The following is a 10,334-nucleotide window of genomic DNA, read 5'->3' as shown; positions in this document are numbered from 1 at the left end:
AGGGAATTTCACTCCAAGAATCAGCCTTAAGCCTATTCATGACTCTACACTGACTTTGATTCTGAATACTCACAGTTGTTTAAACAATGGAGTGAAGCTGTCAGAGGAACACCCACCTGTCTGAAGGCAGCTGCTCTCCTGAAGTGTAATGGCACTTAAAAGATCTGTATAGCCGTGAAAGGATCTTCTTCACAATCCAGAGATTGCAGGTACAAAACCAGTCGTGCTAACGTTGTCTGCCTCAGTTGTCACAAGATTGGTAAGGTCACAGAAAGGGCAGATGGAGGACCTTTTGCTACCTACTTCAGGTACCACCTGAACTTTCAGCCCATTCTAAAAATGCCTGCAATCATCCTGACACACAGTGGCACTGATGGTGAGAAGCTGGCAGCCTGGTCTCAAGGTGATTTTCCTTGAAAATAGGAATCATGCTTACTCTGATGAACAGCCATCGAGTTGAAAAAATAACTTTGTTTCTCTCTCCACAGATACTGGCTGACCTGCTGAGTATTTCCAGCATTTTCTGTTTTTATACCGCAGTTCCTTTATTCAGTTTCCTCTGAGAGTGGGACTCCCTTTTTCGTTCTTGCTTTCTCTCCTTCCACAGTAAAGTTTCCTATGCTACATTTTTTCCCTGCCAGCAGGATACATGGGTCATGTGTTCCCACACCCTAGTGAATGCCAGTCTGAAATTAACATTGTAGGAGAACAGCTTGGGTATGTGTCCCTCACTTCCCGTGGGGATGTACTCGGGCTGTCTCCAACATATCCTGAAACCAACACGTCCAAATATTCCATGACTGCATTCCAACCCCCACCACCCTGCCATGTATGCACTGCTCCATCACAACACAGACAACTAGCAGAATCTTCCACTTGGGCATTGTAGCAATTTTGCATCATGAACAGAATATTTCACTGCATTTCCACCTCTTCTGTGATCTGCAATAACCTGTTTAAGAAAAACATTTGAGCATGCAAGGTAGATATCCCTATGCAGTACAGAGTGAGTGCTACATTGTCAGAGATGCTGTTCTTTAGATGGGACATTAAATCAAGAACCAGCCTGCATGCTGATGAGAACGTTAACATTCTATGGCACTACTTGAAGAGCCAGGAGATCTCTTGGTGTCCTGCCTGACATCCCTCCCTCACATCAACATCACAAAAAACAAATTAACCATTCACCTCATTTGTGAAAAATAGGTGACACAAAATAGTTGCTGTATTTGCCTAAATAAATCACTGCACTTCAAAAGAAGTGAGAAATGCTTCAGGGAGTCAACAGTTATGGGGGGCAGGCAGGAAAGTGGAGTTAAAGCCACAATCAGATCAGCCATGATCTTATGAAATGGTGCAGCAGACTTGAGGGGCTGAATGGCCTACTTTTTCTTTTTCTTACGTTATGACATTGCAACATAGAAACATTTGAAATACAAATCTTTTGTATATCAATGTTGTTATGCTAACAAAAAACTTACATCTGTATATATTATCCCCTCTTTCAGAACATCCTAAAAGAGTTTACATTCACCAAATACACATAAATGCTGGCCTGACCAGCGATGCCCACATCCCCACAAACAAATTTTTAAAAACATCCAATTGAAGGTATCTAGTGCACAATTGGCATAGCCTCCATTACCAGATATTTAAAAATAAATTGTTGCATGGGATGTGGGCATCGCTGGCAAGGTCAGTATTTGTTGCTCATCCCTAATTGCTCTTGAGAAGGTGGTGGTGAGCTGCCTTCTTGAAATGCTGCAGTCCATCTGGTATGTGTACGCCCACAATGCTGTTAGGGAGAGAGTTCCAGAATTTTAATCCAGTGACAGTGAAGGAACGGCAATATACTTCCAAGTCAGGATAGTGTGTGGCTTGGAGGGGAACTTGCAAATGGTGATGTTCCCTTGTGTCTGCTGCCCTTGTCCTTATAGTTGGAAGAGTTTGTGGGTTTGGAAGGTGCTGTTGAAGGAGGCATGGTGAGTTGCTGCAGTGCATCTTGTATATGGTACACACTGCTGCCACTGCGTATTAGTGGTGGAGGGAGTGAATGTTTAAGGTGGTTGCCGATTAATTGGGCACCTTTGTCCTGGATGGTGCCAAGCTTCCTGAGTGTTGCTGGAGCCACTCATCCAGGTGAGTGGACAGTATTCTATCACAGACCTGACTTGTGCCTTGTAGATGGTGGACATGCTTTGGGAAGTCAGAAGGTGGGTTACTTGCCGCAGAATTCCCAGCCTCGGATCTGCTCTTGTAGCCACAGTATTTATGTGGCTGCTCCAGTTCAGTTTTTGGTCAATGATAACCCACAGGATGATGTTAGTGCAGGATTCAGTGATGGTAATGCCGTTGAATGTCATGGGAAAATGGTTAGATTCTCTCTTGCTGGAGATCATCATTGCCTGGCACTTGTGTGGCTTGAATATTGTTTGTCACTTATCAGCCCAAGCCTTAATATTGTCCCGGTTTTGCTGCATATGGACACGGACTGCTTCAGCATCTGAGGAGTTGCAAATGGTACTGAACATCGTACAATCATCAGCGAACATCTCCATTTCTGACCTTATACTGGAGGGAAGGTCTGGCTTGACCACATCAAGCACCATCATACTTCACTCTCTTTAGCCAAAACAACCCACTATTCCACTATCATCCTGAAGAGCAAGGATAACCCAAAACTCCTCTTCTTTACAACCAGCCACCTCCTTAAACACTTTCCTTGCTCCCTCCACTATCACTGCAGAGTGTTAGCAGCTCTTGGATTCCTTCATCATCAAGATCAATACATTTCGTTCATCTACCTTCAAATCGCATTGATGAAATCTACCTCCTCGTCCATCAATCACCTCTCTCAACTTCTCACCACCCAACTTCCCTTCTTGGCCCTAATTCTAGATGACATTGTCAATGGTTCCTTCTCCTTGCGCATTGTATCCCTCTTCCCAAAAAGTCCAAAGACTTCTTCGTCCTTGTCCATTTTGGTCCCATCTCCAAGGCCTTTACATTTGTTGCCACCTCCCAGCTACATGCCCATCTTTTCCGTGACTTCCTGCATAAATCCCTCCACATCTACTTCCAACAGCCAAACTAAAGTCATGCAGGACAATCTCTGTGCCTATGATGCTTTATCCCTTCTCATCCTGGCTGACCTCTGCACAGCACTGAACACAGTTAATCACATCATCCTCTTCCAGCACCTCTCCTCACTCATCCAGCTTCCTGAGACTGTCCTCACAAGGTTCTATTCATACCAATTTGAACCTGGCCAACACATCTCTAACAATGATTTCTTTTTCTTCCCCAACACTGCACTTCTGGAATCCCCCAAGGATATACCCTTGGCACCCTTGTTATGGCATGACTGCTCAAAACAAAGCCCCCAATCAAAATATATGATTCTGATTGCGGTGGGAGCAACGCACTGTCAATTCAGTCCCATCACTCCACAGGTCGCACCATACATATCTTTAAGCTTTCTTTAAGCTTTCCCAAATCAAAGAAGGCAGCAGCCAAACTGAACAATCTAGTAACCCCGAATGAGGTGAAACAAACCAAGTATCTTTAGATATCAACAAATTAACTGTTTATTAAAAAAAGACTACAATCTTAAACACTACTAAGATAAACCAATATCTAAAGACCTTATAACTTATTTAAAGAATCTAACTCCCACATTCACATACATATACCGAAACTAATGGTAGTTTGCAGTTTAAGTAGCTGCCCAAAATAAATAGAAATAACAATAAAGTCTTTTTTGATCTACATTCCTTACGAAATGGAATCTTAAATGTAGACACTGTCCAAGGTTGCTTGAAGTCCGATGGGAAAAAAAATTCTTCAACGACAGGAAATTCAGGAGTCTAGTTCAGCAGTTGAAGTATTACTCTTTTTCCAGCGATGAACACAGCAGATTAACAATTTGCTACCACTTTCAAAAGAATCAATCTGGATTAACTTTTAGAATTTTGAGGGGTAAATAAATAGACTAAATTCGCTTCATTCAGTTTAAATGGTCTGAGAGCTCTCCTTTCAGGTGCTAACACACAGCTTTGTCAACTGTCTCTGCAAAGCCAGTTTTTCAAAGTCAAACGGTAACATTGTATGTCCTGTTGTCCCTCTCTGTATGGTTGTATCCAGGCAACCATGATGCACCTTCACTTGGTAACTTCTGAAGCTGGCTGCTTTAAAGAAGTACTGATCTCTTACAGCCTCAAAGGCACACCGCATATTTACCGAGGGGAAAAAAAACAGGATCATGACACCCTCCTCTTCCTCACCTACTTGCGATCCCGGTGCCATCATTCACAAGTATGTAGTTTAGGAAAAGAAAAATTCCACATGTATGCCAATGACATCCCGCTCTACCTCCACCACCTCCCTTGACTCATCAACCACTTCTGTAGCAAGAATGCTACTCCAGCCTAGGGTGAGTCATAACTTCCTCCAGTTCAACATCAGGAAGAATAAATCCATCATCTTCAGTCCTCACCACAAACTGCACACTCTTACCATCAATTCTTTCTCATCCCCAGTCACTGTCTCAGACTCAACCTGATCTTGGCATCCCATTTAACTCCAAGCTGAGCTTCAAACTCCACATTGTTTCCATCTCACAGACAGCTTGCTTCCACTTCCATAACAGCTCCACCTCCACCTTTACATCTGCCCATTTCACTGCTGAAAAACTCATAGACTCTTACAGTGCAGAAGGTGGCCATTCAGCCCATTGTGCCTATGCCAGCTCTTTGAAACAGCTATCAAATTAGTCCCACTCCTTTGCTCTTTCCCCATATTCCTGCATTTTTTTTCTCCTTCGCTATTTATCTTATTCCTTTAATATTGAATTTGCTTCCACCATCCTTTCAGGCAGTGCATTCCAGAGCATAAGAACTCGCTGCGTAAAATAAAAATTCTCCTTCTCTCACCTTGGTTCTTTTGTCACTTACCTTAAATTTATGTCTTTTGGTTACTGACCTACCTGACAGTGGAAACAGTTTCTCATTATTTACTCTATCAAAACTCTTCATGATTTCGAATGTTTGTATTTAGTCTCCGCTTAACCTTCTCTGCTCGAAGGAGAACAATCCCAGCTTCACTAGTTTCTGTGTGCAACTGAAGTCCCTCATCCCTGCTATCATTCTAATAAATCTCCTCTGTACTCTCTCCAAGTCTTTGACATCCTTCCTAAAATATTGTGCCCAGAATTGCACGAAAACTCCAGTTGATTGTTAACCAGTGTTTTATAAAGGTTTAGCTAACTTCCTTGCTTTTCACTCCCTCTACTTATAAAGTCAAGGATCCTGTATGTCTTTTTAAACAGCCTTCTTCACTTGTCCTGTCAAAGATCTCTGTATGTAAACTCAGTTTATACATGCCTTCATTCCCTTTAGACTCAACTATTACAATTGTCTTTTTATTGGCCTCTCTTCCTCTTTACCTCTCCATTAACTACAACTGGTACATAACTCTGCTGCACACATCCTATCCCACATTAAATCTTGTGTCCCTACTGTCACTAAAGTGCAATAAATCCTGTGAACCCAGTATCCCTGCAGTCAAACATTGTTTCCCTGTCACCAGCACTTTAGGCTAGATATTAGCTCAGGGGGGGCGGGAGCCAGGGGTCACTGTTTAGAAGTTGGAAAGCCTGGAAGAATGGGTTTCGCTCAGGTCCTGTCAAATTTAAACGGCTGGACCTGATTAACACAGTATGTCTCCTTTCTGAGCTGCAGCCAGCCAGATTGAGAGGCTGGTTGGCTGTTGGGCAGGTGGACCTTCCATATCAGATCATAGCCAGGAAGTGGAGAGGAGGGAGGTATCAAAGGGAGATCAGAAGGGTTCGACGGGGAAGTGGGGGGCGGGTGGTGGTGTGATGATCGCAGTGGGTGGCTGAAGCAGGTGAGTGGAAAGGAACGTACTTCCTGAATCCAGAAGTCCTTGCCTCCCTTTAGCTGATGGGTATCCCAAGGCCAGGAAACTGACTAGCCAGGGTTAGATTTAAAATGATGGTTAATGCTTAGGCATGCAGTCACATTATAACATTTAAACAAACAGCCTGCCTTCTGCGAGCAGGTTGGTTGCCTGCAACCCTGCCACCACCACCCCCTGTTAAAACTGGAAGTGGGTAGGCTGGAGCAGATTTTAGATTTTTTTTTCAGATGCCCATTTTGGGGAGTTAAAATTCCCCTGCAAGTTTAAAATCATTGTCTTTAAACCCCATCATGGCCTCAAACTACCTTATTTCTGACCTTCCACCATCCCTATACCCTTCACTAACTGTCTGTACCTCTGCCCCACCCTTTGTCCCATTATTTTTGGTACAGTCTTCAGACACAAACGTCCCATCTTCTGGCATCTACTCCTTAAGCCTCCCTCTTAAAAACATCCTCAAATCTCATCTCTGAAGCCAAACTTTCAGTAATCCCTCCTTGGCTGACTCAGTGTCCATTTTCTACACCCACTTCTATCTGTGAAGCATCTTGAGATGTTCTTTACCTTAAAGGGGCCACACAAATGCATGTTGTTTTTGTTGTTGAATGAATTATGAAGCATTGTCACTCATTATGTAGCAGCAACCAATGTTGCACATAGCAAGATTGTCCAAACAGCAAATAAAATTAATTAACGGCTAATCTCTGCTTGTTGGTGTCAGGAAGGAAGTAGTAATGATGGGTACATCAGAAGAATTCCCTTCTCCTCTTTAACCAATGTCATGGGATCTTTTTTGTCCATCTTGACAGGCAGACAAAACCATCATTTTGGACATTTTTCTTCCCTACGCCGCACCCATCCCCATCAAGTATCTTTGACTGTTGTCTCGCTTTCAATTTTTGTATTGAAACTAATTATCGTCTCGTTACTGTTCCCTAAATATTTCCCTAACATCACATCACAGATTTAACCAACTGAATTTTGCCGCTCCCCTGTCAGACTAAATACATTGATCAGGGAAATAGTCCTGGCCACAATGTAGAAATCCTGCCCCTTTTCTACTAAAATTACTTTTACCCCAGTCTACTTCAATTAGTCATCCATTATTAGGACACTCTCCCCTAAAATGCTGTGGATGCTGGGACAATTAGAGTTTTCAAAACTGAGATTGACAATTTTTTGTCATGCAAAGGTTTCAAGGGATATGGATCAAAATGTGGGAAAATGGAGTTAAGATGCAGATCAGCCATGACCTAATTGAATGGTATAGCAGACCCGAAAGGCTGAACGGTCTACTCCTGATCCTAAATCTTTCTCTAATTTGTCTACATCTCTTTTATCTCCTTTCCACTGCAATCTATAACATACTGTAATGTAGAAACAGTGGGATATAAATTCATCTTGTCCCGTAGTGTGAAATGGAGGATAATGAATTGTTAGCCTGTTTTGCACTCCATATTTTTCTATTGTCATCTCTTTTCTATTCCTGAACTTCAACCAAACAGATTTTGATATTTCACTATCGTTATATCATCTGTATGTTCCAGTGCTGCAATTAAATCTTTGATTAACTCTTCCTCCCCTTTTCCTGATTCTCTCCCTTCAGGAATATTAAGCTCCCAGATTCTTGCCCTTTCCCAAGCTATGTCTTTGCTAATACTATTATAATCTTTGGGGAGCAAACAATATTTGAAATGTTCCATAGCTTGCTCCAATTCTTCTCATCGTACAGGTACTACATCCAGGTTTGACATTGAATGCATGACAGCAGGTGTGGTACAGACTCACATGACATGATTTCAATTGGTGCATTTAAAGGGCCAATCCAAAGAGGGAATTTGGAATAGTTGGGAGTTTCGGCATGTGGATGGCAATTGTACAAGAGAGACTGGGGACACTCAAAGGCTGCACTGTGTTTTAATGACACGTTGCTTGATGTAGTGCTGGAGGGTAGTAAGGAGTCAGAAAGAAATACTTTTCCCCAGCAACAATTAGAAGAAAAATACTACTGCCACAAAGAAGGCATTATTGGAGGTGGTCAAGGTCGTCAGCAGCAGGAGCATTGCGCCACTCCCCTAGCTTCAGTACAAGATGCACTTTAATGAAGTGCACCCATCATTCTCTTTCCATGCAATTCCTCATGACCCGATCTATCCATTCACCACTGCCACTCACCCTCATCTTTATGCAATTTCATGCCTGTCCCTGAACAAAGAACAAAGAACAGTACAGCACAGGAACAGGCCATTTGGCCCTCCAAGCCTGCGCCGATCTTGATGCCTGTCTAAACTAAAACCTTCTGCACTTCCGGGGTCCATATCCCTCTATTCCCATCCTATTCATGTATTTGTCAAGATGCCTCTTAAACGTCTCTATGGTACCTGCTTCCACCACCGCCCCCGGCAACAAGTTCCAGGCACTCACCACCCTCTGTGTAAAGAACTTGCCTCGCACATCCCCTCTAAGCTTTGCCCCTTTCACCTTAAACCTATGTCCCCTAGTAACTTTTTCCCCCTGGGAAAAAGCTTCTGACTATCCACTCTGTCCATGCCGCTTATAACTTTGTAAACCTCTATCATGTCGCCCCTCCACCTCCGTCGTTCCAGTGAAAACAATCCGAGTTTATCCAACCTCTCCTCATAGCTAATGCCCTCCAGACCAGGCAACATCCTGGTAAACCTCTTCTGTACCCTCTCCAAAGCCTCCACGTCCTTCTGGTAGTGTGGCGACCAGAATTGCACGCAATATTCTAAGTGTGGCCTAACTAAAGTTCTGTACAGCTGCAGCATGACTTGCCTATTTTTATACTCTATGCCCCGACCGATGAAGGCAAGCATGTCGTATGCCTTCTTGACTACCTTATCCACCTGCGTTGCCACTTTCAGTGACCTGTGGACCTGTACGCCCAGATCTCTCTGCCTGTCAATACTCCTAAGGGTTCTGCCATTTACTGTATACTTCCCACCTGCATTAGATCTTCCAAAATGCATTACCTCACATTTGTCCAAATTAAACTCCATCTGCCATTTCTCCGCCCAAGTCTCCAACCGATCTATATCCTGCTGTATCCTCTGACAATCCTCATCACTGACCGCAACTCCACCAACCTTTGTGTCGTCCGCAAACTTACTAATCAGACCAGCTACATTTTCCTCCAAATCATTTATATATACTACAAACAGCAAAGGTCCCAGCACTGATCCCTGCGGAACACCACTAGTCACATCCCTCCATTCAGAAAAGCACCCTTCCACTGCTACCCTCTGTCTTCTATGACTGAGCCAGTTCTTTATCCATCTTGCCAGCTCCCCTCTGATCCCATGTGACTTCACCTTTTGTATCAGTCTGCCACGAGGGACCTTGTCAAAGGCTTTACTGAAGTCCATATAGATAACATCCACTGCCCTTCCTTCATCAATCATCTTTGTCACTTCCTCAAAAAACTCAATCAAATTAGTGAGACACAACCTCCCCTTCACAAAACCATGCTGCCTCTCGCTAATAAGTCCGTTTGTTTTCAAATGGGAGTAAATCCTGTCCCGAAGAATCCTCTCTAATAATTTCCCTACCACTGACGTAAGGCTCATCGGCCTATAATTTCCTGGATTATCCTTGCTACCCTTCTTAAACAAAGGAACAACATTGGGTATTCTCCAGTCCTCTGGGACCTCACCTGTAGCCAATGAGGATGCAAAGATTTCTGTCAAGGTCCCAGCAATTTCTTCCCTTGCCACCTCAGTATTCTGGGGTAGATCCCATCAGGCCCTGGGAACTTATCTACCTTAATGCTTTGCAAGACACCCAACACCTCCTCCTTTTTGATAATGAGATGACTGAGACTAGCTAGTTTTATGAAATGCACTGCATCCAGTGCACGAACATGTGTCATTAGTTACTCATAGGACTGTTCTTTCCCCTGTTGCAGAAGAGAGCACAAAACAAGGGCAAGGGAAAGAACCAAAGGTGGGTCTCCACAGATTTCCCAGCTGACAGCTGCAGAGGAAAAAGTGCTGGAGATCAGTGGTGTTTGAACATCCCTGACCATCGGAAATGGAGAGATTGGGATCTTCCAGCTACCTGGTGACAGAATTAAAATACCACATGACATACAACACTTAGTCATATTTCTTATTCCTCCTCCATCATCGCGATGTGCAGAGCACAGACCACTGCAATCATTCTGGAGACCCTGGCTGGTGCATAGTGAAGGGTGCCTCCAGATTTGTCCAGGCAACTGAAGCGCATCTTAAATATGCCGATCATTTGCTCAGTAACACATCTGGTTGCCATATGGCTTTCCGTGTATCACTCTTCAGTTGGGTTTCTTATGGGGGGCATCACCTAAGCCTCCTAGCAAACACCCCTCAATTCAGCTTGTAGGTCCAAAGTGCTCAGGG

Source organism: Heterodontus francisci, chromosome 33 (genome assembly GCF_036365525.1).
Source record: "Heterodontus francisci isolate sHetFra1 chromosome 33, sHetFra1.hap1, whole genome shotgun sequence".
NCBI lineage: Eukaryota > Metazoa > Chordata > Chondrichthyes > Heterodontiformes > Heterodontidae > Heterodontus > Heterodontus francisci.
Note: the sequence above shows the minus strand (reverse complement) of the source record.